Source organism: Carassius auratus, unplaced genomic scaffold (genome assembly GCF_003368295.1).
Source record: "Carassius auratus strain Wakin unplaced genomic scaffold, ASM336829v1 scaf_tig00029115, whole genome shotgun sequence".
NCBI classification, from domain to species: domain Eukaryota; kingdom Metazoa; phylum Chordata; class Actinopteri; order Cypriniformes; family Cyprinidae; genus Carassius; species Carassius auratus.
Window position 1 is genome coordinate 34,122 of NW_020525739.1, and position 6,986 is coordinate 41,107.

Sequence of the window (6,986 nt, forward strand, 5' to 3'; positions counted from 1 at the left end):
GCAACCACTCAGGGTACCCTAGCAACCGCATAGCAACACCCTAGCAACCATCCCAGATACCCTAGCAACCGCATAGCAACACCTTAGCAACCACTCAGGGTACCCTAGCAACCGCATAGCAACACCCTAGCAACCATCCCAGGTAACCTAGCAACCGCATAGCAACACCTTAGCAACCACTCAGGGTACCCTAGCAACCGCATAGCAACACCCTAGCAACCATCCCAGGTACCCTAGCAACCGCATAGCAACACCCTAGCAACCACTTTGGGTACCCTAGCAACCACATAGCAACACCTTAGCAACCACTCCGGGTACCCTAGCAACTGCATAGCAATTATCAAACTTTTTAACTTAACTTAAAATTTAATTTTAAACTCTTTAAACTGGCCAGGCTTTCTCAAGCCAACTTAAAGTTTGTCTTGACGAACTTTTTTATCTAGTTAAGTTGGCTTGAGAGAGCCAACTTACTGATATTCTATTTAAACTTATTAAGTTGGCTTGAGAGAGCCAACTTACTGATATTCTATTTAAACTTATTATTATTATTATTATTATTCTTCTGAGACTAAAATTTTCAACTGCTACTCCTCCTAGAGCTTTAACTCTACAGACTCCAAACTCAGCCCAGATCTTCAAACTGATCTGAAGTTAGTTGCTATATCTTTTTAGACTGATCGGACTTATACTTTTCATAAAACTGAAGATTAAAAATCATAAAAACTCCCATAGACTTGCATTGAAAAGCCTCTGCTCAACTGAACATTCCGTCAAACTCCAACTGTCAAAAATTCAAATCTAAACACACTGAAGCCCATTAAACTCATAGTCTATGTACTATGTACATATTCTATGTACTATTACTAACCCATTCAAACTCATTCAAACTCATTCAAACTCATCTATCTATCTATCTATCTATCTATCTATCTATAATCTGTCTGTTTCTAATCTATCTATCTATCTATAATCTGTCTGTTTCTAAACTATCTATCTATCTATAATCTGTCTGTTTCTAATCTATCTATCTATCTATAATCTGTCTGTTTCTAATCTATCTATCTATAATCTGTCTGTTTCTAATCTATCTATCTATCTATCTATAATCTGTCTGTTTCTAATCTATCTATCTATCTATAATCTGACTGTTTCTAATCTATCTATCTATCTATCTATCTATCTATCTATCTATCTATCTATAATCTGTCTGTTTCTAATCTATTTATCTATCTATCTATAATCTGTCTGTTTCTAATCTATCTATCTATCTATCTATCTATCTATCTATCTATCTATCTATCTATAATCTGTCTGTTTCTAAACTATCTATCTATCTATCTATAATCTGTCTGTTTCTAATCTATCTATTTTATCTCTATCTATCTATAATCTGTCTGTTTCTAATCTATCTATTATATCTATCTATCTATCTATCTATAATCTGTCTGTTTCTAATCTATCTATCTATCTATCTATCTATCTATCTATCTATCTATCTATCTATCTATAATCTGACTGTTTCTAATCTATCTATCTATCTATCTATCTATGTATCTATCTATCTTCATAGCAACACTCTAGCAACTATCCAAACCAACCTAGAAACCACCCAGGGTATCCTAGCAACCACATAGCAACACCTTAGCAACCACTCGGGGTACCCTAGCAACCGCATAGCAACACCCTAGCAACCATCCCAGATACCCTAGCAACCGCATAGCAACACCTTAGCAACCACTCGGGGTACCCTAGCAACCGCATAGCAACACCCTAGCAACCATCCCAGATACCCTAGCAACCGCATAGAAACACCTTAGCAACCACTCAGGGTACCCTAGCAACCGCATAGCAACACCCTAGCAACCATCCCAGATACCCTAGCAACCGCATAGCAACACCTTAGCAACCACTCAGGGTACCCTAGCAACCGCTTAGCAACACCCTAGCAACCATCCCAGATACCCTAGCAACCGCATAGCAACACCTTAGCAACCACTCAGGGTACCCTAGCAACCGCATAGCAACACCCTAGCATCCATCCCAGATACCCTAGCAACCGCATAGCAACACCTTAGCAACCACTCAGGGTACCCTAGCAACCGCTTAGCAACACCTTAGCAACCACTCCTGGGGACCCTAGATCTATCTATCTATCTTCTGACTGTGTCTATCTATCTATCTATCTATCTATCTATCTATCTATCTATCTGATCTATCTCAGACTGAAAACCATCAAACTTAAAACTTTTTAAACTTCTTAAACTTTTCAAACTTTTCTAACTTTTTCAAACTTTCTGCACCGCCTTTCTCAAGCCAACTTAAAGTTTGTCTCGACGAACTTTTTTATCTAGTTATTATTATTATTATTATTCTTCTGAGACTAAAATTTTCAACTGCTACTCCTCCTAGAGCTTTAACTCTACAGACTCCAAACTCAGCCCAGATCTTCAAACTGATCTGAAGTTAGTTGCTATATCTTTTTAGACTGATCGGACTTATACTTTTCATAAAACTGAAGATTAAAAATCATAAAAACTCCCATAGACTTGCATTGAAAAGCCTCTGCTCAACTGAACATTCCGTCAAACTCCAACTGTCAAAAATTCAAATCTAAACACACTGAAGCCCATTAAACTCATAGTCTATGTACTATGTACATATTCTATGTACTATTACTAACCCATTCAAACTCATTCAAACTCATTCAAACTCATCTATCTATCTATCTATCTATCTATCTATCTATAATCTGTCTGTTTCTAATCTATCTATCTATCTATAATCTGTCTGTTTCTAAACTATCTATCTATCTATAATCTGTCTGTTTCTAATCTATCTATCTATCTATAATCTGTCTGTTTCTAATCTATCTATCTATAATCTGTCTGTTTCTAATCTATCTATCTATCTATCTATAATCTGTCTGTTTCTAATCTATCTATCTATCTATAATCTGACTGTTCTAATCTATCTATCTATCTATCTATCTATCTATCTATCTATCTATCTATAATCTGTCTGTTTCTAATCTATTTATCTATCTATCTATAATCTGTCTGTTTCTAATCTATCTATCTATCTATCTATCTATCTATCTATCTATCTATCTATCTATAATCTGTCTGTTTCTAAACTATCTATCTATCTATCTATAATCTGTCTGTTTCTAATCTATCTATTTTATCTCTATCTATCTATAATCTGTCTGTTTCTAATCTATCTATTATATCTATCTATCTATCTATCTATAATCTGTCTGTTTCTAATCTATCTATCTATCTATCTATCTATCTATCTATCTATCTATCTATCTATCTATAATCTGACTGTTTCTAATCTATCTATCTATCTATCTATCTATGTATCTATCTATCTTCATAGCAACACTCTAGCAACTATCCAAACCAACCTAGAAACCACCCAGGGTATCCTAGCAACCACATAGCAAACACCTTAGCAACCACTCGGGGTACCCTAGCAACCGCATAGCAACACCCTAGCAACCATCCCAGATACCCTAGCAACCGCATAGCAACACCTTAGCAACCACTCGGGGTACCCTAGCAACCGCATAGCAACACCCTAGCAACCATCCCAGATACCCTAGCAACCGCATAGAAACACCTTAGCAACCACTCAGGGTACCCTAGCAACCGCATAGCAACACCCTAGCAACCATCCCAGATACCCTAGCAACCGCATAGCAACACCTTAGCAACCACTCAGGGTACCCTAGCAACCGCTTAGCAACACCCTAGCAACCATCCCAGATACCCTAGCAACCGCATAGCAACACCTTAGCAACCACTCAGGGTACCCTAGCAACCGCATAGCAACACCCTAGCATCCATCCCAGATACCCTAGCAACCGCATAGCAACACCTTAGCAACCACTCAGGGTACCCTAGCAAACCGCTTAGCAACACCTTAGCAACCACTCCTGGGGACCCTAGATCTATCTATCTATCTTCTGACTGTGTCTATCTATCTATCTATCTATCTATCTATCTATCTATCTATCTGATCTATCTCAGACTGAAAACCATCAAACTTAAAACTTTTAAACTTCTTAAACTTTTCAAACTTTTCTAACTTTTTCAAACTTTCTGCACCGCCTTTCTCAAGCCAACTTAAAGTTTGTCTCGACGAACTTTTTTATCTAGTTATTAAGTTGGCTTGAGAGAGCCAACTTACTGATATTCTATTTAAACTTATTATTATTATTATTATTCTTCTGAGACTAAAATTTTCAACTGCTACTCCTCCTAGAGCTTTAACTCTACAGACTCCAAACTCAGCCCAGATCTTCAAACTGATCTGAAGTTAGTTGCTATATCTTTTTAGACTGATCGGACTTATACTTTTCATAAAACTGAAGATTAAAAATCATAAAAAACTCCCATAGACTTGCATTGAAAAGCCTCTGCTCAACTGAACATTCCGTCAAACTCCAACTGTCAAAAATTCAAATCTAAACACACTGAAGCCCATTAAACTCATAGTCTATGTACTATGTACATATTCTATGTACTATTACTAACCCATTCAAACTCATTCAAACTCATTCAAACTCATCTATCATATCTATCTATCTATCTATCTATCTATCTATCTATCTATAATCTGTCTGTTTCTAATCTATCTATCTATCTATAATCTGTCTGTTTCTAAACTATCTATCTATCTATAATCTGTCTGTTTCTAATCTATCTATCTATCTATAATCTGTCTGTTTCTAAACTATCTATCTATCGATCTATCTATCTATCTATAATCTGTCTGTTTCTAATCTATCTATCTATAATCTGACTGTTTCTAATCTATCTATCTATCTATCTATCTATCTATCTATCTATCTATCTATCTATCTATCTATAATCTGACTGTTTCTAATCTATCTATCTATCTATCTATCTATCTATCTATCTATCTATAATCTGTCTGTTTCTAAACTATCTATCTATCTATCTATAATCTGTCTGTTTCTAATCTATCTATTCTATCTCTCTATCTATCTATAATCTGTCTGTTTCTAATCTATCTATTCTATCTATCTATCTATCTATCTATCTATCTATAATCTGTCTGTTTCTAATCTATCTATCTATCTATCTATAATCTGACTGTTTCTAATCTATCTATCTATCTATGTATCTATCTATCTTCATAGCAACACTCTAGCAACTATCCAAACCAACCTAGAAACCACCCAGGGTATCCTAGCAACCACATAGCAACACCTTAGCAACCACTCGGGGTACCCTAGCAACCGCATAGCAACACCCTAGCAACCATCCCAGATACCCTAGCAACCGCATAGCAACACCTTAGCAACCACTCGGGGTACCCTAGCAACCGCATAGCAACACCCTAGCAACCATCCCAGATACCCTAGCAACCGCATAGCAACACCTTAGCAACCACTCAGGGTACCCTAGCAACCGCATAGCAACACCCTAGCAACCATCCCAGATACCCTAGCAACCGCATAGCAACACCTTAGCAACCACTCAGGGTACCCTAGCAACCGCATAGCAACACCCTAGCAACCATCCCAGATACCCTAGCAACCGCATAGCAACACCTTAGCAACCACTCAGGGTACCCTAGCAACCGCATAGCAACACCCTAGCAACCATCCCAGATACCCTAGCAACCGCATAGCAACACCTTAGCAACCACTCAGGGTACCCTAGCAACCGCATAGCAACACCCTAGCAACCATCCCAGATACCCTAGCAACCGCATAGCAACACCTTAGCAACCACTCAGGGTACCCTAGCAACCGCATAGCAACACCTTAGCAACCATCCCAGATACCCTAGCAACCGCATAGCAACACCTTAGCAACCACTCAGGGTACCCTAGCAACCGCTTAGCAACACCTTAGCAACCACTCCTGGGGACCCTAGATCTATCTATCTATCTTCTGACTGTGTCTATCTATCTATCTATCTATCTATCTATCTGATCTATCTCAGACTGAAAACCATCAAACTTAAAACTTTTTAAACTTCTTAAACTTTTCAAACTTTCTGCACCGCCTTTCTCAAGCCAACTTAAAGTTTGTCTCGACGAACTTTTTTATCTAGTTAAGTTGGCTTGAGAGAGCCAACTTACTGATATTCTATTTAAACTTATTATTATTATTATTATTCTTCTGAGACTAAAATTTTCAACTGCTACTCCTCCTAGAGCTTTAACTCTACAGACTCCAAACTCAGCCCAGATCTTCAAACTGATCTGAAGTTAGTTGCTATATCTTTTTAGACTGATCGGACTTATACTTTTCATAAAACTGAAGATTAAAAATCATAAAAACTCCCATAGACTTGCATTGAAAAGCCTCTGCTCAACTGAACATTCCGTCAAACTCCAACTGTCAAAAATTCAAATCTAAACACACTGAAGCCCATTAAACTCATAGTCTATGTACTATGTACATATTCTATGTACTATTACTAACCCATTCAAACTCATTCAAACTCATTCAAACTCATCTATCATATCTATCTATCTATCTATCTATCTATCTATCTATCTATCTATCTATCTATCTATCTATAATCTGTCTGTTTCTAATCTATCTATCTATCTATAATCTGTCTGTTTCTAAACTATCTATCTATCGATAATCTGTCTGTTTCTAATCTATCTATCTATCTATCTATAATCTGTCTGTTTCTAATCTATCTATCTATCTATCTATAATCTGTCTGTTTCTAATCTATCTATCTATCTATAATCTGTCTGTTTCTAAACTATCTATCTATCTATCTATCTATAATCTGTCTGTTTCTAATCTATCTATCTATCTATCTATCTATCTATCTATCTATCTATCTATCTATCTATCTATCTATCTATCTATCTATCTATCTATAATCTGACTGTTTCTAATCTATCTATCTATCTATCTATCTATAATCTGTCTGTTTCTAATCTATTTATCTATCTATCTATAATCTGTCTGTTTCTAATCTATC